This window comes from Mytilus galloprovincialis, chromosome 12, assembly GCF_965363235.1.
Source record: "Mytilus galloprovincialis chromosome 12, xbMytGall1.hap1.1, whole genome shotgun sequence".
NCBI lineage: Eukaryota > Metazoa > Mollusca > Bivalvia > Mytilida > Mytilidae > Mytilus > Mytilus galloprovincialis.
Window position 1 is genome coordinate 36,069,828 of NC_134849.1, and position 26,049 is coordinate 36,095,876.

The following is a 26,049-nucleotide window of genomic DNA, read 5'->3' on the forward strand; positions in this document are numbered from 1 at the left end:
TTAGACTCATTAAATTCTCGCTGACCCAATTCAGAGAAAACATGTATTTCATACAATGTATACATTTATTTAAAAAAAAACCCACATATTTCATAAATATATTTATCATATACTTAGACTAAATAACATATTATTTTTACCGTATGATAAAAACATTAAATTAAAGTATTTTCCATATTTTTCGAATTGGTGTTTAGCGGGCTGATATGAAAAGTTTATCACATGCTTCGATTGTTATCACATGCCTTTCAGTAACGTTATCACATGGCATTCCGGTGATACTCGGCAAATTCCGGAAAATATACCTCAATGCTACGTTTTCAGTGGAAAAATATTACAAAGTAGTGTACAAAACAATTATTTGAATACTGGAAAGTATATTGTGTAGAATAATTAAATTAAATTAAAAAAAAAAAAAAAAAATATTAAATAAATGCATTTTTTTAGATTTTCTGAAACATAATTTAGAAAGTTACTTTAAAAAAAGTTGACTTTTTCAAACAATGTTTATTATGTATATTGTTGAATTATTTTTTTGTCGATTCGTCCATATTAAATTGTGTTTTATTTCTTTGTTGAGGCATATGATAGATTTCATATCGAATGTATCAGATTTTGGGTCCGACGTCCGTGAACTATTTACTCTTTCAACTTCTTTTCGGGAATCACGTAAAAGGATCAATATATGAATCTATTATTTTTCTCTACTGTTGAAGCATATGATAAAAAGATCATAACATGTCATTTTTCATATCGTATGTATTATCAGCCCTCGGTCAATATCAGCCCTCGAGCCATGCGGCTCTTGGGCTAATATTGAACCTAGGGCTGATAATACATGCGATATGAAAAATGCCATGTAATAATCTGATATTATTTAAAAGGATTCTAGTAAATTTCTCACTTTCAACAGAAGGCAAAAGATCATACTGCACTGAATGATATCTTTAATACCATGCATTGATTAAAAACTACATTTCAGCATATTGCAGACTACGCCTTCAGTCTTTCCACAGCTGTTTTAACTAATCGATCTTTTACGTTCATCAAATTATCTGTCTTTGAAGCAGACGTTAAATGCTGTAACAATTTATATAGCGTTTGTGATATTCTTTTCTTGATTTCCTTACGTTTGAAAGTGCAATAAAATAACGTCTTAAAATAATTAGTGTTAATGTATTGCCCACTGTTTCGTATAAAATAATTAGACTGTTAATGTATTGCCCACTGTTTCGTATGACTTAAATAACACAAACCGTACTTAAATAGAATAGCTGCACCATTCAAGCCACCTGACAGTGTTAATGGTCGTGTAATGATGAGGTAGTTTGCGTTCTTGTCACTATGAATCACAGAATAATGATAATTGTCTTATTCAGAAATAATTCAATTGTGTAAACAATTATTAAAAATGAAACACATTGATATATTTGCATTTGGGTATGCAGTTTGATTTTTTTTTCTTTTTAATTTATAGTATGTCTTGAATATAATGGAATATTTGCCACTGGACATAAATCAGTCAATTTAATGTTACTTTCAAATAATTCATTTTTCTGTGTGTTTGTTTGTTTTAAAGAATGGTCATCGATTATACTAATAATCAGATTCGAGATTGTCAGATCGATACAATATTTTAACTGGCTTTTATTACACCAACGTATTTCTTAGTTTTGCAATTGGTAATAAATGGTATTAGCCAAAAGCCTCTTATCATTTAGAAAGAAACCCAAAAGCGATGTACAACCAGTTCAATTTAAGATTTTCATACGCAAACATTTTGGTCAAAGAGGGACTTTCAAACGTTGATTAATTGCTTACATGCAGATCATGTTGGACTGTGCTGGATTGTTGTATTATCAGCAATAATTTCACATCTCCTCATTATAATGTTTTTTTGTAAACTTCGTTGTTGGTTTATACTGTTCCGGTTTTAGCGCCACTGATAAGTCGCAAATACACTTGATGCGCCTCGCACCACGTGTCTATCGTAATCGATAATAAACCTGGTATTGTTTGTAAGATTTAATAGATACATTCAAAGTTTATTTCCTTTGCAGGTCACCGGTCCATTGCTATGGAGATATAGACTATAAAGAAGAAACAAAACACGTGTTTACAACTGCATTTCACAAATATAACGAACGTGTACGACCTTATAACAACGGTCTGCACCCAGTGGAAATAAAAGCAAATTTAGAATTCATCGATATAGTTTCCATAGATACCAAACATGGTCAGTTAGAGAGTATCGTAGATCTCAGAGTGGTAAGTGGATATTTTTCATTATACTTATTACTGATATCGGCAAATTTCGGCAGATTCCGTTGTCCTAATTGTTAGATGCTATACTCGTTTTGGGAGCAACCCTAACATCTTGCCTCGTTGTCGTCCGATAGTTCATCTCTTGTGCACTCGATAATGCAACGTCTTACATTTCAGAATTCACCCAAACGTGTCCTTCTTGTAACTTCATGACATGGCGATGTGCACAGTCATGTTTTTTTAAAACTTCTATCTGATTTTACATGCCACACCATGCACTACGCCGTTCAGATTTACATTGTCCATAGCAAGCGCAATACAACCCATGGTTTAGTAAAAAAAAATGCCATCAACTGTACATTTTAAATTGAAATATGCTCCATGCAATAATACCAAAACCAAAACATCGGCTTATATATGGATGATGCCCTGACTTTGTGTATGAAATAACAAATGATTGATAGTGTTTGACGCATTTTCATCTCTATTGGCTATTGGCGGTCAATATTATAATGGAATAAATCAATTTCAAATTCCATGTTGGTTTTTTTCTAAAATTTAAAGTACATCATTAAGAGAGTAAAATTGAAATATCATATGTGAAGCAAAGTTAATGCTGAAGACATTCTTCACAAAAGTGTTGAAAAGTTTTGATCGATGATTTGACGTCAAAAATACATGTAAAATGGCTTAAAAAGAAAAGTAAATACTCTCACTATTCGCACATCGCAACTTATGTCAAAATATTGCCTGTCATGATGATTAATATCTGTATACAGCAAAGTATTAAAAATGTCAATTTGCAGATAAACTATCACACCCATGCCATGCAAGACTTCCAGAGTTCTTTGCGGCTTCTGTTATATAATTCAACTTTCGCTTCATGAAATTTATTGATAAATGTATTTTCTATTCTTTAACCAATCTCAAACGCAACATGTAATCGCGTATTAATGATAATGGCTATGTAAAACACATGTTGCATTTTTTATAGATCGCGTGAACAATAACTCGTGGTAATGCATATTTAAAGAGGTATACTAAACAATTTACAAAATTCTTTGTTTATTTAGTACTACCACGTGCATTATACAACGTGTTTAACAATATAATTCAATGTTTATAAGTATTGAATTGAAGATCAGCACTTGTAGTTGCATGTTTCGTCATTCGTTTTTATGGTTTATGGGGCCGAATTGTTTAAATTCTCTGCAATTATTATTTTCAACAAATTGGTACTAACATGAGCCACATGTTGGGTACCGCATGTGGAGTTATTTCTGATTACCCTGATAGACAAACTTAGATCGCTCCTTGATTATGGTCCGGTTCGGGTAGCTCTGTCTGTAGTTTTTCATGTTGTGCCGTGCTGTTGTCAATTTGGCTTCTACTATATAGTTTGTGCTGTAATTTTGGGCTATGCTTCTGTCAGTTCGTCTGCGAAAAGTGGTGCGAAAGATAACAGATGGACAACCAAATTCATAGATCGAAAATAAACTGACAACTCCATAGCTAACAAAGAAAAAGAAAAAAAACAGATAATAGTACACAGGACACAACATTGAAAACTAAAGAATAGGCAACACGAACACCACCAAAAACTTATTAGTTTAAATATTTGTTTGGTATCTTTTGTCTCACTTTTACCACTATTTACTGGGATGGATTTTAGGATCCCTAGAAGCGTACGCATATCTTGCAGACACTGTGGCAGTAATTATTTACCCATACCAATGGCAGTTCTGAAACATATTAATGATGATAAAACTATCTTGTTGTACCTTACAAAATAAACAAATACAGTATAGTAAATACTAAAAGATAATAATAATAGTAACTTGTTGCTTTTTTATTGTGTTGTGGGATGATATTGAATTATTGTATCTGTCATGTGTATATTACAAACATTAAAGATAGGGCCAAGGTTGTAGATCAAAATAGCATTGTTGCTTTTGGCATGTTAACCTTGGTGAATGATTATACTGTGACGTTTAAATGATTCTGGTTAAACTTTTCCGATAAAGTAGTGTAAAATGTATCTGTTTTTCAAAATGCTCACTACCACTGTGAAGCTAAGACATTGACGGGATCACCTAATTTACTTTTTTTTCCCACATAAATCGTCAAAATTTAAACTTTGTATTCTCTATTGAACGTCTGTATGTTCTATTTGAAGGTTGGTGTTGTGTTCTCGGCGTATGTCTTCCATGCTCAGTTGTAGAGTTGTATTCCGTATTATTTTTGTGCTCCTTCTCGTTGTCATGTATTATTCTGACAAGTGCCTTAAACAGAAATGTGTCTTCGACACCCCCTCTTACTCGCCATACATGTATAATTATGCCTTATATATGTACCATTACTATACCTGTGTATTGGCCGACGTGTATCGTTCATATTTTACCTAATATAATTCGCCATAAATTGCTTCCTAAAACAAATGGTTACATTAAATGTGCCACCAAATTGAACACAAGCCAATATTTGTTCCATGCAACTGTGATTAATTTAAGTATGGTGTACATGAAGTTATATAGTAACAACTGTTTAAAAAGACAACAGGAGTGCCATAGGAGAAACATGAACAGTCTGACCCGTGACACACAAAAACCAAACATAAAAGACAGCAACCATCGACAACCACTGAATTAAGGGGCTCTTGACTATGTTTATGTGCATGTTGAGTTGAACTTTTAAAAGCTGTTTACTTTTTAAGGCGTTAAGGATTTATCAAGCAAGTCCTTAACGCCTTGCAAACAGCTTATCAAAATTCGACTCAACAAGCACCTGCATTGTGCGGGATTCGCACTCGCAACATCCATAAAACATGTCATACTAATAATAACTGTGTATTTATAACAATTATACACACATTAGTTAGTTTCATAAATTTTTATAACATTTACTACAACGAAACATACAAAGGGTATGTCAAGTCTAATTTGTAACATTTGATGAGGTAACGAATGACAAAATCCTTGTCTTCATGCAGACATGTATAACATGCGTAATAGTTGATGGCACAATTTTGACACAGCAGTTGTCTTAATTGCGTTTGACTGGAAAAAAAAACCAAACTATATGTGATAGTATTATAAGCAGGCATGCACACATAGTCAGAAACCCGTAATTCAGTGGTTATCGTTGGTTGATGTATGGCATGTTTGTGTTTTGTGTGTCACATGTCAGACATTTGATTTTTTTCTTGTTTCCGTTATTTCCCATTGTTTTATGTTGGGTCCGACAACAAAAAAATTGAGAATTGAAATGGGGAATGTGTCAAAGAGATAACAACCCGACCAAGAGCAAACAACAGCCGAAGGACTCCAATGGGTCTTCAACGCAGCGAGAAACTCCCGCACCTGGAGGCATACTTCAGCTGGTCCCTAAACAAAAAAGTATACTAATTCAGTGATAATGGACGTCATACTAAACTCCGAAATATACACAAGAAACTATTTTATTTTAAAATCATACAAGTCTAACAAAGGCGCCATAAAACTTTTTTTTGCTGAGTAAAAAAATATTCTCAGAATGAATTATTTTACTCAGCTAAGAATGAGAACTTTTTTATCCGCCATAAAAAAATATTCTCAACGTTGAGAATATTCTCAGCTGAGAATTTTTTTTCTCAGCTGAGTATTTTTTTCTCAGTGATGTAAGTGGTAAAATAGTTGTTTGAAAACTAAAACGTATACCAAACTTCTCTAAAACGCAGTTTTATCTCTTAGAAATAATGTAAAACATAAAAAGAATCTATGATAGATAAGATGACAAGTAGCATTTAGTAAGCATCTGTAACCACAGTCCTGACAAAAAGTCACAGAACATAAAGTCGGCAAATAATTTGTGTTATTATAAGAAATATAGACCCTAATAGATATTATAAGAGAAAATTCTTGAAATACTTGAGTTATTTACCCGTAGCTTCTTATAAATATGTATATATATATATTTTTATATTTCTTTATTTAGATCTATATTTTGTATTTTTTTAAAGATAAAATGCAATCTTCGTTGACGTTTACGTGAAGAGTGTTTTCTTTCACGTCCGCACTTCTATCGAGTATGCGTGCCAAATAAACATTTTGAAAAGATAATTATTACGGATCAATAACATACATTATGTATTCAGACGACATAAGACACCATTTGACAATTTTAAGAGAAACAGAGCTGCTTTTTCTCACATCTACAATGGAAAAAAAAAAAAAAAAAAAAAAAAAACGACAAACCAAATATTTTTAAATCAATATGAAAGCCAGTAAATAATTTGAATCCGTTTTCAATATTCAAGATATATGTAACTTTAATATTAATATAAATCTGATACAGAATTTAACATGTTTAATACGATTTAACAATTATGCAAGTAGTCATAAAAAATTGCTCTGCATAATGAGTTTAATATCATATTGCACAGGAAGAGAAAATAAAAGTACGACGTCGTGTGAGAAAGCATGGCATATATATGTAATGTCCATTACAGTTATTAACAACACCTTGTACAAATATTATTTTCGAAAATAAAAACAGTTTAATAAAACAAACAAAACTATCCGATTTATAAGGGTCATGAAAAGGGGAGTAGGGGAAGATGTTCTATTTTTCTATATTCAGTAAGAAATATTTTCTGTAAAATTCTGATCGTGCATCTGGAAATTTCCTTCTGTATCATGATTTTGACATGATAAATGATTTGTCTGGACCAACGACATATGTATGACAACAATACACCCCTCCTCCCAAATCTGTCATTGTACTACTGTACTGCACAAATGATACATTCCTGAATATCAATATTTTAACTGATATCTGTTTAAAACCAAACAGGGGGGGGGGGGGGGGGGTGTTACTTTCTTTGTTAAACTTTTGATATCTAAGATAATAAATAGTAGATAGGATGACATAACATGTGGGTATATCATTCTGATTTATACATGTATTTGGTTTAGAAGATATGTGGTACCGGTACTGATATCTAATTGATGTACCAGTAGTAAATTGTAATCAAAGTACTGAAGTACTGAACATCGGATGACAGCTGGTTCTTGTGGATGGTCAAAAGCACATGTCACAGAAACAGATCACATCTCTATACCTGAAACTGGGGTTAATTTACAGAGATATTTTTTCTGATACAAGTTCGTGCTTGGATGATGAATAAATGACAGGAAATTCAACCTCACCGTAATAACTATTTTATTGTAGTGCAAGAAATCAGTATACCTTGGACTATTATACTTATATAATAATAGTCGTAGAGAATACACTGGTTTGTTGTTATATATATATTATTAATATTACGATTGCATGTTTATATAATTTTCATCTACTTGTATAGGATTATTCTATTCTACTATTATTATAGTGCAGTGCAAGTGCATGGTGGACACTCTTCTGTAAAACAATCAAAGCCTTAAAGGCTGTAAAAGCGATTGCTGCCATGTTTTAAATGTTTTGGGGACTTTTATTTTTCATCTACATATATAAGAATTAAACCTGACAGTTTTGACTTTATATCAATAAAAGACTTAAGCAGGAAATCATTTTTGATATGTTTTATATTTCACAAGGAGACAAGTTTACCAGGTTATGGATTATCCCCTGGTAGTGTTTGTAACTGGGCAAAAATTACTTTTATTGATTTAATTTTAACAATTTTCATAATTAATTTAATTTAAATTAACCATTCAGTTAAAACATTTCACCTTTCGAGACGCTAATGTTGAAAAATGGGACAGAAATAAAATATCCCCCAAGACATAAACATGTAAAAAATAAATATATATTTCAGCTTACTAATATTTTCATAGTGTTACTTTGACATAATTTCTTAAAACTAAGTCACACACATAATTGATCATTTGATATGTGTCATCCTCATTCGATACGAGAAGTTTTGATGTCGCTAAATAGTCTTCTTGTCGCTAAATTTATTCTTCTTGTCCGTTCTTGACGCTTCCTGTCGCTAAAAATTCTTCTTGTCGTTATTAGTGAGACCGCTATTTTTAGATTACAGGTGGTCATTTACACTACACGTATAACCCTGTGTAGTAATTTTTGTTTTACGATAAATTTATGAATGAACGATAATTTTATGAATGAACAAGAGCACCTGACCTCTTTCTTAAACACCAATTAAACATATAAAAACGTATTTATTAAGATATAATTCAGTCAAATTTTCACCACTAAATCAACAACTGAAATGATTCCATATTTTGCTGAAACATCGTACAACCGGAGAACAGAAATCGCAGGTATGAAAATGCACTTTTTTCACTGGTGTTGAAAACCCAAAACTAATTTGACTAATTTATGCATGACGGAAATTTAAGCGATAACAATACATCGGAGTGACCTCTAGGTCATCCTCTGTAAAATAGATTTAAGAGAGAAAAGACATTGATAAGCCCAAACTGTCAAACAAAATATAAAAAAATGGCTATCTATCATCTATTTTGGAGCATATATTTAAAATTTATTGGAAGTGAACAAAAAAAAAAACAAAAAAAACAAAAAGAAAAATCGAAAACAATGTAATTATCCGTTCTCGAGGATCAGTCAAACAGCCCTTACCAAAAAATGTTATATTAAATTGCAATGAATTATGGATCTTACAAAACTGGAACATAAAACGAAGTAAGCATGCTGGCGAGCTTGAGCTAAGACTTTTTTAGATTCTGTAATTCTATCTAAAGTCATAATAAACAAGTGACCGGTGAAAAATAATGTTATTCCAATTCTTGAACCAATGCATACAAACACCATAAACTTAGTCTTCTGTGCACGATTTTATCATTTTTTTTCGCATAAATTTCGTATAATCGTCAATTTTTTTTTCAATCGGTTAGTCTTGTGAAAATATAGCAGGTAATTAAAGTTCGTGTTTTGAAGCCGAAGTTTAACGATTGTCACCTGTTTGTCAACAATCCACCAAAAAGCATGGATATTGAGCACGTTTTTAACATGTACAATCGGGTAATAGTTTATCTTAAGGACATCCATGCGTATTGCGATCACCGGATTTTTACGAGATGGGTCACACGGAGGTCACTTTGCATACGGAAAATATGTCGGGGAATTGCTTCCTGGAAGGAAACAATTAGAATAATGTAAACTTCTTCTTAATATGAACAAATTAAAGAATTTTCTTCAGAAAAAAGTATATGTACATAAGTTTAATAATGAAAACTATCCATTGAGTTATAAAAAACATATATGCATTATTTTTTTTAATTTGAGGTTTCTTATGACTTTAATTACCGTTAGTTGTTCATTAATAAATTTTGAAAATCTAAAGAAACTGAGATTTCAACTCTGACAAAGTTGACCTTCGTCTCTTTGCCATACTTCTGATTTGTTGTTTTCAATTTGTTTTCCACTATTGCAGCGTTTTTGTCAATGATCATATTGGTATGATCTCTGACACGAACTGTTTTATTATGGTGTAATGTTTGTGTAATTTCTGACACAATGCAGGAGAAGGATGTTAGGTTGACTTTATCTGTAATAGTGGACGAAATGATACGTCAAGATTTGTTAACTCCTGATGTAAGATCATGATTTTTTAGCAAAATACTGATGGTTATGGATATACAGAAATTGCAATGCTTACGTACATCAATTGACCAATTCCGATTACGACCATTTCAATATTTCACTCGTTTTACCTTATTCTTAATTTTTAAATATAAGAAAATTGTACGTTTTTACACCCCATTTTTTTAGTCTTTTTTTTTTTTTTTTTGCACATTTTTTCTTCTTTTTTTTTGGGGGGGGGGGGGGGGGGTATTTTCTTTTCTGTTAATCGCCTCGTTTGTTTTGGTAATTTCTAAGAAAGATCAGATATTCAAGCGTCAAGCGGGATATGTTAAAAGTGAAGAAGTATCTACAATGAGAAGCTGTTTAATTGGTTTTTTTGTAGTATCTTTTAAAATTTGGTAAGATTAATATGGTACAACCAACTAACAAAGATGGGGTTATCAACTTACATTTTTAATTTTCATATGCTTTTACAGAATTATGAGACATTTTTCAGTCGTTTTACCTTACTCTTATTTTTTATGTAAAAAAATGCACATTTAAGATACCCATTAATCAGCTTTTTTAGACAACATTGATTTTGAGTATTCATCCTAAAAAATGTATGAAAAAAAATATGTTAAGGAATAAAGATGTGTATGTTCCTTTGGATAGAAATTGATTTGAGGTGATAAGTGAAGTTCTTCATTGCAAATTTTAACAAAAACACTACCAACATTTGTAATTTTATATCAAATTACCTTAAAAAAAAAAAAACATTTAAGATTTTTTTATATACTTAAGTATGGTTTTGGCTATACTCAAATATTTAAGAATATTCTTAACTTTGAGTAAGAAAATATCTGAGAATTTTTTTATGGCGGTGCATTTTGCTGAGAATAAAAAAATTGAGAAAATTCTCAGGCTGAGTAAAAAAACTTTACTCAAATAGTTTTATGGCGCCGGGGCCAGATGCTCCTGACTGGGACAGGTGCAACAATGCGGCGAGGTTAAATTTTGAAAATTGTAGGTGGTCGTACAGTGATATATAGGGACTAACGATCACGCTCGGTATCTGTCGTCTGTTTAACAGTCATACCACTTCTCATTATTTTTCTACATACACTTTATTGGCTGTTTAAGGTGGTTCCCAACACCTTCATAAAAATTAATTTGACTCGTTTAATTTTCATAAAATTTTGACAAAGTATTTACTTTGACCCTTTGACAAAAATATTAAAAATTTCAAAAAAATTGAACAAACCATTTTATCAGAAATATTACACTGGTTATAAAGCAGTTTGACAAACACTAATTTTGATCATAGAGAAGCTTTAAAAAATATTCCCTTAACAACACAACGTAATTGAAACGTTTAGCTGATTTTACAGAGTTATCTCCATGTAGTGTTAGGTACCACCTTAATTATGATATTCAAGAGAAAGATGCTATTAACACGCTTTAATATCATTATACACGAGAACACATTCATAAATCTAATTCTGGAATATGTTTTGAATTTGTACAGGTGTAATATTTAAGAGACTTGGACATAATTAAATGATCTATTTTGCACTTGTATTTCTGTTTTGAATGCGGGTGGGAGTACTAGGTTATGTTGGCTGTCACTTCAAATTAACGGTACATCTGAATACCTTGCAATTAAATTGGTAACTAAATCACGTACCTGGCAGGTACAAGATGTTACAAGAAATAAGTTGTTCCGTTTATCAGATAACGTGTTAGAAAAAGATGTCTTACTAAAAAAATGTCTTACTACATCATAAAAAAATGAAAGAAAATATCTTTGTAATAGCAAACAAAAGTTCCCAATGATGTAATAGAGTTTACTCATCACATATTATTGTGGTAAACGAGTTTTGCCGAGAAAAATGTGGAACACATAAAAGACATACAGCATTGGGTTCAAGAAAGGCTCTCTAAAGGAAAGAAGCATCGTAAAATCATTAAATTCCAATTATTCAAAACAAACATTGTAACATTTACAAATTTATTAAAGCTTATTAATAAGACCATTTGACATGAAGAAAAATAAATGCTGGATTAATTGACAGCTAGACATAAATTAAAAAAATTAAAAGGTCACCATGTCGTCATCATCATTTTGTAATTTGAATTAAAACCAAATTATCCTCATAAAGATTGAACAGTTTAGTACGTTCATTTGGTAGAAAAACACATGAAATAATTATAAACATTCTGAAATGGTTATTTCCCTTATATTTCCAATATTAAGCTTTTGTCCTTTTATTTAACGTGTACATGTATACATATTCAACCCCACGACACTTTGCATTATCTTATTTTATCGCTATTTTTTGCATTTTTCTTATGATCTTTTTTTGTGATAATTTTCATATCATGCTTCTCGCTTGAGATGGAAAAATTATCGCTAGAAACTAAGATGGCCACGTGGCGTTGCTAACGAAATTGACATTGAAATTGACAACATCGTCATAGGTAAAATAGCGATAAACAGATTATCATTAGTCATCTCAACTCGATTGCTTTTCTTGCTTTCGCTGGACCAGCTCAAGCGAGAAAAAAAAATCTCGTTGAGATGATCAACGATAATCTATAAATCTTTCTAACAGGTTACATTTCAATATATATCTGTTATGAAGAAAGTGCACATTTCATTAATTTCACCAAAGCAGAACTAAAGCCATCTTGGTAACAAACATGTGTTTATAAATACGAACCCAAATTTTCAGAATAATAAACTTTTGAAAGAGTATTGCGTTCAACATTAATTTAGTATAAATACAAAATACAATCTGACTTGAGAAGGGCCTGACAACAGTTTTGTCGTTATAATACACACCTTCAAAAGTTTGCAGCGAAAATTTCATTAGCCTTCGTAATAACTAAAAGAACAGACACTAGAAAGTATACATAAGTGTCGTCAAATCCTTGTTAGCGAAGCATGGGTACCCAATCTCGTTATCAAACAGACTGCACAACATACACAAAATACATGCGAAATAAGCAAAAATAATCTATGCCCGTAAAAATAAACTGCAGATTCGAAAACAATGTATATTATGTAAGATATATCTCTTTTTCTTTGAGGTTTAATCATAAATCGGCAAATTGTTGCTTTACCATTATAAATATTATCAAGGAATTGTATATTTTAATTAAGTTTACAATTTCTTGATATTAATATGTTCCTTAATTCTGACACGATACATGTGCATAGGCGGAAACGTTAACCCAGTGACATATACATACGTAAAACTAAGAAATAGCGAAGTTATACAGATATCATTATTCACATCGTCGCTATGAATTACATGTAGCTGTTAACAGTATTGGTACAGAGTGCATGAAACTAGAAATAAATCATATCTGCACAGCATGAAATGTTTAGATAATGTTAAAAAAGTTTTACTGCGCTAATGGAACAATAAAGTGTTGAAATAAAGAAGATAGATCGACAAAAATTACAGACAGACAAATGGAAAGTAGGGAAGAACTAACAACATGTCGAATTCTCTCGGCTCAATGACATGTTAAAACTACACTAACTGTAAAATGGCGAATTTTTGCAGGGTTTAAATTTTGCGATTTTAATATCCAAACCTGTTTTAGAAATTTGATATTTGTGCATTTTTTCATTCCTATTAATAAGAGTCAACAATGTTGTTTTTTTTTGCGTTTTCAAATGTGATCATGAATTTGCTCATCAGCTCACTCACAGTAAGAACATGTGTTCAACACTGCATACACAAGGAGTATAGGTAGTGTCTGTCTGATTTTACATGCATTTTTGTTTAGTCTTGGTGGGTTCTTTTTTTTCTAATGCATAAACCATAAACCACTACATGTACAATATTATATCATCATGCAACAAGTTATTGCTGTTTAAAGCAAGCAGCATTTTAAATACAAAATGTATGACATCTAAATGTGAATTCCTTGTGGTATAGATAGTCTTCTTTACCATTGCATAAGGTTTAAATACTGAACGAGCCCCTATTAAATCATTTATCAAAATCTAGATTATTGCAGAAATAATCTACATCTGAGTGTATGTTACAATGAAGATACATCGATTCGGTCTAACGCCCTCATGAAAAAATGTGTTTTTTATTGTCTTAAATTGAAGTTATTCCTCGACATAATGATACTAGAATACGCCCACGACATCACTTGTCCTTGACTGAATAGAATACATATGCCTAATTTTAGCATGACTTTCGTGTTGTCAACTGAAGTCATGTTGATGGCATAGTTTTCCCTGCTTTCAAAACCTTAGAGACCTTTTTAATCCGTCTGGTTTTCTTAAGTATTAGTACTACAACCGGAAACTACATGTGACATGCTATTTGCATCGTTATCAGATTCGATCCGAAACTTGTTATTTATTGTAATAATTAATCATTTTGTACACAGAAGGGCATGGAATGGTGTAGTTTTGAATCGACACCACTCAGTCTTCTATTTTAGTTATATATAAAGTTGCATCCTTAGAATCGGCGTTAGTTTTAACGACATGCCAGCGATTAATTGGACCTCGTTTTTTTATTAGTAAAGATATTATATATGTGAACGTTAGAAAGATGTATCAAATATCGATGCATTTTGCATAGGCGAATGGACCAAAATAGCCCCCCCCCCCTTTCCACATACACACAAAGTAAAACGACTTCATTTAAATCTGTGAAAGGTCGAATCCACATTAGTGATAACAAATATTGTATTAAGCATGCACGACCTTCATATATTCGAACTCACAGCCGACATTGTCGTCGTCTGCCCTGGCCGGTTTTGATTAATATCCGTCCGATATTTCACGCATGCGTGCTAGTACTATCCTTCCCTCTCTTGTTTTATTTTTGCGGACAATATCGTGTCTTTCTATGAAATGCTTAACCGTTGATTGAAACATCTTTTCAAAGAATATACTGAAACATCTTTTCAAAGAATATACTGTTGCCACAACTTCCACGAGTCTACCTACAAAAAGATCAACTGATAAGACATCAAACAGATTACCCAAACAAACAGACAGTATAGTTTTTATAAATGTTGAAAGAACACAAGATATACAAGCATTGTGAGCATAAGATGGTAGTGGGTGTTTAGTGTAAAGACATGAATGGAGTTCCCTCGGTAAAAAAAAGCTATGAATAATCAAACCCTCATTATAACCAAAAATCAATTTCCAACCTACTAATAAAGCTCGATCTCTTCCTACAAAGTATAATTTATATTATAATCATATAATTACATTAGATGTACATGTATGTTTCATTATAATACTTTATTCTGATTGGCTAACCGCACATCACATGTTATTCCGTAAGCAATTGCATCACTCAATAAAACTTTTCATTCATGATAACACGTGGTCCAACAATAAAGTGCACAGGTAAATAAAATAATTTTTTTTTATAAAATTCGTGTTTTCATGACCATAGCTGAAAAATGTAATTATAAGTATTGAATGCTTCTTTTTGTAACTTTATAGGGTTGTAAAAGCGTTGACCGTGCGTACATTTTTAGAATGAAGCGCTTTCGCGCTTCATACAAAATGTACTTCGGTCAACGCTTTTACACCCCAATAAAGTTACAAAAAGAAGCATTCAATTCTTAAATACATTCGAACTCACAACCGAGTTTCGTCCTTGTTTGTCCAGACCGGTATTGATGAACTTTCGTCCGATATTTCATGCATGCATGCTTCATGTATTGCTATCTTCTCTCTCGTTTTATTTTTGCGGACAAAATGGTTTACTATATGAATTGCTTAACTGTTAACTGAAACATCTTTTCATAGAATATACTGTTGCCTCAACATCTACGAGTCTACCTACAAATAGATCAACTGATAAGACATCAAACAGATTACCCAAACAAACAGACAGTATAGTTTTTATAAATGTTGAAAGAACACAAGATATATACAAGCATTGTGAACATTAGATGGTAGTGGGTGTTTAGTGTAAAGACATAAAACAGCTGTTAAGTGCTTTAATTGACCGAAATTTGCCAAAAATATCATTGCTTCTCAAAGACGAACTAAATGCATATGATTGTGATGAGAAAAATCAAGTACTTATTACATATTTACGTCCCATTATTTAAAACGGAGTTTGCGATGGATTTATATAAGACAACATGCTCAGTTCAAAGCTGTGAGTGCTGCACAATAAACATTGGCATACCATCAACTTATATTTATTTTTATTTTGTCTGTTGTCTGCTCTTTGGTCGGTTTGTTGTCCCCATTTCCATTCTCACTTTTATTATTTTGAAAATATACCTTTAATTTAAACTGCAATATGACAAGGTATGAAAATTAATCTAAAATTTACATCAAAATTCAAAATAAAAGTCCCCTCATGTCCGGTGTGAGTGAACTGTCATTTAGTTGAAAAATATAAGCAGCATCAGCGGAGCAAAGATTTAGGTTAGTACTGAAGCCACTCTAAGAATGTCACCCAGTGGAGGGATGCAAGAAAAAAAATATACTATTTTTATGACAAAATGTTTTTTCTTCAGATTTTAGGGGACGTATGTCAATTATAATTCCCACTGCACATATTGTTATCTTCCCCAATGGCTGTAATGTAAACCGAGCATACCGGTTTCATGCGCAAGACGCATTCTTCTGAAGTTATGAATTATTGTTATAAATCGTCTAATGTCAGCAATGTCAGAGCGAGTTTTAATTTTATATTTAAGCTAAAATACCTTGTACAAATCATCTGTCGAATTCCGAAACACGAATTCTTGTTCATTTAAAACATAGCTGAACTTAAATTTCTGTGAACATATAACTACATGTATGGTGTACGGTATACCACCATTTTCTATTAAAAGATCAAGCAGTTTTGATTTATCATTTGGCCTACTAACAGGTTTTCTACAACGAACCTATGATGCCACATACTTTTTATTTGTATATAGGGTTTATTTCATGACAAGGGATAGCGGTAAGTAACATACGGACCATTGTAGATAACCGGTGAAACGTCTTTCTAAACATTTTTTATCTTTTTGATTATGACAAATATTCAACCGCTAGTCGTTGCATGAAATCTTTGTTCTTTTTTTACAGATGATTTAAAAAAAATAATATTATAATAAGTTACAAATGTGAAAGAACAGAGTATGTTGACTTGCATTTCAAGTACCTCAGTAAAGTTCTCAAATAATGTGTTCTTATTAATACGCACTTTTTTTATATATAGAATTGATACGCTTGATATTTGAGTTTTAGCATTCTCATTTTATACGTTGACTTAAACGATTAGCTTTATCGCTAAAAGAGTAAATAATGGTAAACAAGATTGATCATTATGTCTATAAGTTCTTTTTCGAATCTGAACATCAAAACTATCATGTCTTCAAAGATTTTAACACCCTATACAATAATAAAGTCAACTGTTTAAATCATTCTATCTGTTATCAATGAAATTTACTTGGTCAAGCGAAAATCCCAAGGAAATATTTTCTTAGAGGCAAGGTGTTCAAAGTCTTTGATAACATTCTGCTTAATTTAGCATTCATGCCCAATTACTGCCCGTAAATTGTCAGGTTGATGCTAAATACATCAGTCAACACCTTAATTTAATGACTCGTGTAACGTTTTTGGCAAACTTTTATTAGATTTTTCTTTCCAAAAAACTACATCTATTTAGCTTTGACAGTTGTTGCATTTGTGATGGTAAACTGTTCCTTGTTCTGTTGTAATACTTGTCAATCTGATCACAATTACTGCTTGTCTGCTTTGAGCTTATGGATTGCCTTTAGTGCAGTCACAGTCTACATTTGATACATTGCACGCATTTTGATTTCTTCGTCAGAAAGCATATTGAAACTTGTAAAAACTGAAGAAAAAAAACTGAAATAGACAAGAAACGCCACAAAACAAGTAGGTTTGATCAAATGTGAACAGAGTAAAAAAGGCTACATCCTAAATTTAAATAATAAGGTGGGGTCTAAGTTCCTATACGTTATTTGAATGCAGATACAGAATATGCAGTGGCGGATCCAGAAAAAAATTTGGGGATGGTCCCAAATGTGGTCCCAAATGAATATTGAATGGTACGAAAAAGGTTAAAAAATACCTTCGACATTATGGAAGATCATGAATTTGGACAACACCATGCAATGCACATATTCCTAGGTAAAGGAATTTAAAGACATGTAAAACTGATTTTTATTTAAGACTCTATACAATATCTTGCAATCTAAAATAGCACAACATACAACTGTCATCTGAATTAGGCAAGCTGTGAAAAAAGTTTAGCTAAAATGTTCCGAATCGGTAAAAATAGTTCTACGTAAAATTGTTCAAAATTTACTAATCTAACAAAGAGTCGTTTATCAGGCCATTCAACATCATGCGTCGCGGGTGTTTCCTTGCAAAGTTATCTATAATTTGTTTTATGTTTAGTTCCAAACTGTAGTCCACATGCATCAACGCAAGTCCGTTTAAATGTGATTGTCCCATAGTTGTTCTCAGGTAGGTTTTTAAAAGTGATAACTCACTGTTGGATCGCTCACATTCGCAACTCGTCACCCCCATGATAGCTATGATTTTTAAGATAACAGAAATATTTGGAAAGTCTGTTTTACAAAATACTTTCAGAGCACCGGCTACAGTTTCTGGTTTTGAAAGCATTGACTCGCAAGTCTTTTGCCACAAACGCAGTTCGGACGGCATTGTAGATGGACTCGGCAAATCAGTATGGTAAAAGTCTACAAAATGTTTAATTTCATCAAATGTTGCGCTTTGTACAAATGCCGGTACCAACTTCAGTGCTTGAATTGCTGTTGATGTTGTGGGAAAAGGGGGTGGGGGGTGGGGGGTGGGGGGTGGGGGGGGGGGGGGGCTCAAAGAGATAAATAAACAAATTTAATTTAATTCATTCATAATGATTGCTTTTTTCAAAATGTACATAAATGAATTTTAAAACCGAGACTCCGTTAGTTGGACAATGCAATTATATATGGAAATTTCACTTAAAAATACAAAAATAATTTGTATTTACCTTTCAAAATAAGAAGTCAACTTCTTCATATTGAAGAGCTGTTTTGACAATTTAATTACATGCATACAGTAGCAAATTTACCTGACGATATCTGGATATGGGTATTTAGTCGGATCTTAACACGTACTTGTGATTTGTTTAAAACCGGTTTTAACGAAGAAATGTCGAAATGTTCAGAACTTAATTAAATCTGTTTTTGGGTAAGATGGTGCAAGCATACGATTTTTATTGCGTCTTACACTTTGAGAAGCGAATAATCTTTAGCTACTTTATTTAAATATTGTGTAAAAACGTTAATTATGATCTATGAAAGTCAAGTTGCTCAAGCATTTTACTGAGGAAGTTTTGAAAAAAATGCAAAGAAATATTTAAACAGTGGGTTAGATTTCATTAGTCTTTACTATATATAGATTAACAACTTTTGGTTATAATTATAATTTAGAATCATCATTGAAGGTGGAGCGCGATTGCACAGTTAATTAATTATATTGATGTGCCATTTGTATGCTAGAGTGACATTCCGTTGTATTATGTGCCAATTCGAAAAAGTTATGCGAGTATTGTCTCCCTTTAACAGGTTCATTATTTTATAATTAAATTTAGGTTTCTGATATAAATTTGAATAGTTACATTATGTATCAATTCAATATATTTCAGTTTTTGTTATTGGTGTATCAAACACATTAATGTACGAATATAATTTCATAAATTTGAAACGTTTAAAATAATTACATACCAATATAAAGAACCGTTCATCATTTTTGAAAAAGACTATGATTGAAATTTGTGTTATTTATCTTCACTTCATGATAGATTGATTGGGAAATAAACCAGAGTTATCTAAAGGTAATCACAGAGAGAGACTAGCAAGCATTTTTTAATTGTAGCTTATTTAACGATAAAACAACTTTCCACTATAAACAAATGTTACTCTATCCAAATATAAGGACCTTGTTAGCTAAATCTACAAATTTTATTAGATATTATGAATTTTTATTACAATAGATTAATATGCTACATACAGGTGAAACGCATTGATCCGTATTCTATCATTGTGACACCTCCAGGTATCCAGGTAATCCATGATAACCAATTAGTGCGATGAAAGGATTAATCTTAAGTGTTAATTTGTTAATTGGCTAGTTATTGAAAAAAATAGACACTTTAAAAAAGTTGAGTTTCGTCATGGGGGTGGTCCGGTGCGCCGTGGGACCACCCAATGGATCCGCCACTGATATGTGGTAGTTTAACAATAGTTTTTGTTGGACTTCGTGTTGCTCAGTCTTTAAGTTTAAAAAGCAGTATTAACGTAATCGAACTGCTTTTCTTTTTCCGTCATATTTTATATCACATGGCAGTGTCAGTTACAATCAAACGTATTGAGTTAGTCTGTCCCGCCTAGTCTCAATGCAAGATTCCCAGTGTTGTATCCGTTTTCATGGTAACATTACCATACTTTAACCATCTATTTATCAACTATACGACATTGCCAGGATTTTACAAGTTTAGCCGGTTTTTTTTTTTTTGTTTGGCTCTAGAACAAAAGAGGCGAATGTTATTCTAAGGACAATCAAATTCATAAGTCGAAAATAAACTGACAATAGAAATACAAATATGTGGTATAAGTTCCGAAGAGACAACTCCCTGTCTAAGTCCCAATGTGTAAAAAGTAAAACATTATAGGTCAAACTCTATGGTTAAAACAGAAAAATGGAAACAGACCAACACAATGCAACATACATTTAAAACAAAGCAACAAAAACCTCACCAAAAACTGATGGTGATCTCGGTTGCTCCAGAAAGATAAGTAGATCCTGCTCCACATGTGGCACCCGTACACTTGATTAAACAGCAACTTCGAAAGAAGTTCTAAGGGTTGTAATATATGAAATGTAGTAGCTGAAGAAGTTATATTTGTAACATCAACAGTGAACGTAGATGTATGATTGATAGTTGTAGAAGTTGTTGTAGTAATGGCATTACCAACGGAAGTAGTTTTAAGGGTTTTAATATCAGTAATATAGTAGGAGGAGTAATTACTATTGTAACAGCAACGGCGAAAGTAATTGTTAGGGTTATAGACACAGTAATGTAGTCGTAGAAGTAGTTGTAACAGCATCAGCGAAAGTAGTTGTAGTAGTTGCAGCAGTAGTAAAATGGTGTTGTGATATATTAAGTTATGGTATGGTACATGTAGCAATAAAACAGTGTCGTCGTGATAATATTAATAGAAGTTCTAATAATAAATGTATGAAATTAGATTGTCGGTCAATTAAACACACTTCACAATATAAAGGTAAATAGTTGTTGTTCTTTATGCAATCATGTTTTGGCTGCTTTCAAGATTTGCAAAAAACGAAAATGACAATAACACTTGTCTTCTTCGCTTGGTGCACCGTAATTGGAGGGAACTGCAACTATTATATCTGAGAGGAATGTCTAGTTTTATAACAGAGAGTTATGAAGAACTTTAGATTTATAGCATTTATTTGTTTATATTTCTATTGTACATCTGAAACTATTTAAAGCTACCATTATCTATAGCACTTTATAATTGTGTGAATAACCTTTTGAATTAAGACGATGCGTTTTTAATTGTAATGCTTTATTCAAAGTCTTTTAATTGTTTTCCTATACAGTCCTGTTTTAACATTATCCATTATGTAGCAGCGTTGAATTTTTGTGAGTCACAATTATTTTGTAATTAACACCGTAAAGACTTGCATGTAGTCAAATAAATTTTTTTTCTCTATCTCTCCAGTAGGGACTCTTCTTACGTGTCATGCGCATCAACTTCCAAGGTTTCTGCGCATGCAGCTTATTTTATTAACTTGACTATATGTACTCTTTGATATGAAGTACATTTACAGTTTAAATTAGCGGCAGCTTTCAAATTAGCATTCGAAGTAGAGATATTGGTTAGTACAAAGAAAAAATATATCATATGGTGCACTCCTGCTTCCTCCACAAATGAAAGCGGCGTTAAACATTAAATAATCAAACATTCTTATTCGCATGGAACGCCATAGCTTTCTTCCGTTGTTCATATTTAGTATATGCTGTGATCATTTAATTTTCAGCGTTTTTTTCAAAAGAAGATATTTTCAAAAGTACTGAATATAAAGACAAACCTATTCAATAGAATAATTTACCTACTGAACATAAAGCCAAAACTGCTAAGTATATTGATTAAAGTGCTGAATATAATACCAGATCTGCACAATATAATGGTTATTCTACTGATCATTATGATGTTACTGCTCAACACAATTGTTATACTACTGAACATAATGAAAAGGGCACTCATAATCGAGAAAAATACCGCTGAAAGTAATTAAATGATCACAGCATATACTAAATATGAACAACGGAAGACAGCTATGGCGTTCCATATATTCGTGTTATGCATTATGTACTCTGGTAGTTTGTGAACTTTATGTATGCGATGTTCTTATTATTGCGATTGTTAAAAATTGAATGAAAGCGCAAGATAAATTATTGCGATTCCATTAGAATAATATACTTACAGGTACACGTACATGGATGTATCGAATTCACGACTTCTTAGGATTTCGATACTTTTGCATTTATTAAAACTTTTATATATTGCTGGCATTGCTATTTTTCAGACTTGGCATGACAGACGATTGCAGTGGTCAACAGACAAAATCCCGTATATTACGGTCAATGACAGCTCAATTTGGACACCAGATATAGCCTTCCTGAATGCGTAAGTCATGTGACTTAAGTTGGTTTTGTTTTGTTTTTTTAGTTTATTATACATATTGCAGGAAAACAGGGGGGTGGGCAAGAATGTATCCGGTGTTGATTTCGTCTATTATTCGACGGTAGGATAACATTCTATTACACCATTTACAGTATTTAATTTGGATCCCAAAGCTCTTACATGACTTTGTATGTGTATGTCAAATTTAGAATAGTATTCTTTCTAATTGTTTCTGTGATGTTATTCTTAAAAAAAATATTTGCCAGCATAATAAATTTCAATGTTAAGAATGAAAAAAATATTTGGAAGTTTTGTATTAAAATGCTCTTTTCAAACTTTTGCTGAACTTTTGTACAAAATATACTAACAAATTACATTTTCAAGACTATACAATTTTAAATTATTACAATTTCCTTTGATATCTACCTGTCGCGGTTTTCATGTCACATTAACTGTTAGGCACCCCTTTTTTGTTAACATTGATGTGTTATCGTGTATCAAAGAAAACGCACGAGACACTAAAGTTAATTGTTCATACTTTTATTTTATTTTTGTATTGAACCACGTGCACCCAAGCGCGTGTTGCATAAATCTGTCTGTATCAATTAACCATATCCAAAAATTCATTTCAGAAACATGATTTCTTGCTTCAAACTCAGTTTGAAAATCGAGGTGTCATAACCACTCACGCTCAGCTTTTTTAACCGTCTTCGTTTACACTCGATACTTTAATTAACAATTAGATAGTTTTCATATCTTGTTAATTGTTAACCATACACGTAATACTTTCATTTGTTTTTTTTTTCAGATTGGAATCTCCAAAAGTAATCATCCGACCACGTTTCGTCGTAATCGAAAGAACAGGAAATGTTTTCCAAAATCATAGACTAAGAATAGTAACAGCATGTAAAAATAAAAACAACACATGCGCAGTACAAATAGGGTCAAACTTCTTCACAGATTCTGAACTGCTGATAACCGATTCACAATGTAGTATCCACGAAGAACTGCTGTCGTCTGTCCTAAATATTGAACTTAAAAATATGACAGCTAATATGAGTATCATAGAACATACTAATAATTTATTTCACGTAGATCAAATGTATTTTCCAAAGTTCACAGAATCAACTTTTTCCATAGTCACATGTGAAATTACTTTGGATAAGGACGATATGTTTCAAATGGAAAATTCCCGCCAAAAACAAGAGAAGCTAGAAGCAGAAGAAGACAAAACAAATAGTGCAGAACAGACCATTCAGCGCTTAGGTCTACTTATGATTGGAATTTGTTTAGTTTTTGTATCATGCATAAGAAGTTGACTCATTTAATTGAAAACTTATCCTTAATCGTGTTCTGACTGTAAAATACCTTACATGCATTTTGTTTTTTATTTCTAACCAAATCGTAGATGTAGATGATTTGGTTACCGACAACTTTTTTGTTCGAGCGCCACTTACGACTCTGCTGTAGATGTGCGTCTGGCGTATTACATTATCCACGTTGGTATCATTGATAAATTTATAATATTAAAGTAACATAACTGTATCGCTCCTCGTTGAAATAACTTTGGTGGTAGTTTTGAGAATTGAATATGGTTTGGGTGCTTTACAGTCATTTTAAAAGTATTATCGTGTTGCCTTAAATAAAGACACGTGTTAAATTACGTCACGGGTGCCTTGAATAAAGTCACGCGGTATTTTCTTACAATCACTGTATTAACACTTGCTCAAAATAATTTATGTTTTTATTGACTATGATTTTCATTTTTCGATTGTGATAACTTTTCATTGATCGTTACAGTTGAGGTTTTCATATAATTTAGCCATTATAAGTCATCTTGAATAAAACACTGCCTTAAGGAATCCTGTGAGATTTCTAAATACAAGTTCCATCATAATTTATGAAAATAAAAGGTTGACCATGATAAAATATAAATAGCATCCAAGATTTAAATGCGTGTTATTTTTATGTTTATGTATGGAAACTAGAGAAAAAAATACCATTGAATGCAATCGTCGTTTAAAAGAAGTTATAAATTTTAAGAATCAATATACATGTAGTATATATCTAGCAAACATTCAATATGATATACATGTAGAAAATCGTTTTCGAAATACCTGTAATCTGTTACTGTCATTTGACAAATTTACCACTTTTTCAATAATTACAATTGACTGTAATCTAAAAGTTCCATCACAACCATGCGATTGTTTGCAGAGGAGTTGTACGTGTACATGTAGATTCAACATAAGTACAGGACGACACACAATATAAATACATAAATGTACAAACTAAAAGAAAAAACGAACTACGGACACACGGGCTATTGCTTCACTGTAGAAGTATAACAATACGTTAGTGACCGCAGATACCTTCATCATATGTTTTTTTTATAACAAATAAAATTAATGTTTCAATATGTCTTATCATTGACCACACCTCGCCGTCGTATGAAAAATATTAAGCATGCATAGTTGTCGCCTTCACACATGTTTAACTCAACTCCATTCTGTATGAGCCTGTACCAAATATGAAGCCTGTTATCCAATTGTGTTTGTTGCTGTACATCGTAATTGTTTATTTTCATTGCTATGTAACAAATCAGATCAGTGTTCTCGTTTGAATTGTTTAACATTCTTAATTTAGAAACCTTTTAAAGCTGAGTATGTTGTATGGAGTTTGATCATTGTTGAAGGCCGTACGGTGACCTATGGTTGTTATATTCTATGCCGTTTGGTCTCTGGTAGAGAGCTGTCTATTTGTCATTGATACCAATTCTTCTAGTTTTTAATCTTGAATCACATAAAAATTGTCATTTCACCTAAATACAAGAATAAAAATTCAGAAGTTTCTTTGAATACATGTACATGTAACTGTTAAGCGCAGTGGATAATATTGTATGATGTAAATGGTAGAAAGAAAATTAAAATAGATACAATACACAGCTAGACGAATATTATAGCATGGTAATCTATCGATGCCTTTAGGTTTGTTGAATTATATCGCTTTGACATATACCCTACATCGCTTTTATTCACACATGAAATTATATCAGAATGTTGTCTAAATATTACCATAGATAAACTTAACAAATTATTATACCATGTATGTTTGTAATGTTGCGAGATGAGTGAATGATAAAAATATTCAAAATTATGTATAGTGTATGATAAAAACTAGAACGTTTAGTGTGTTTGTCGTTTATTTCCCTACAGTATATTATATATTTATGAAGATAATTGAATGTAAAAATGCATAGTCTGACTAGTTGGTATGTATTTGTTTGAATATAAGAAGAAAACACTGTTCCGTCGTGAGAACTTTTGTTGAATAAAAGTATAGCACAAGCGAAACACTGATTATTAGAAAATGATTATCTTAGGCTTACAATTATTTATTATAATTATGTGTGCGAAGAAAGACAACTGCAATTAATTTGTCTTATGCACATAGGTATAATGGTTGATAGCCGAATGTACCAGTAGATTTTTACTTATAATGATA

The 26,049-nt window shown here is 31.9% G+C and overlaps 1 long non-coding RNA gene across 1 annotated transcript in view; it reads left to right on the top strand.

The window, feature by feature from the left end:
- LOC143055683 (uncharacterized) overlaps positions 1–24,824 on the top strand; it is a 45,537-nt gene extending 20,713 nt beyond the window's left edge. Inside the window, exons 2-4 of the long non-coding RNA XR_012972130.1 lie at positions 2,061–2,268; positions 22,448–22,548; positions 23,354–24,824. This is a non-coding gene — a long non-coding RNA (uncharacterized LOC143055683). The remainder of the gene's footprint in view (positions 1–2,060; positions 2,269–22,447; positions 22,549–23,353) is intronic.
- Positions 24,825–26,049: the final 1,225 nt, after the last annotated feature.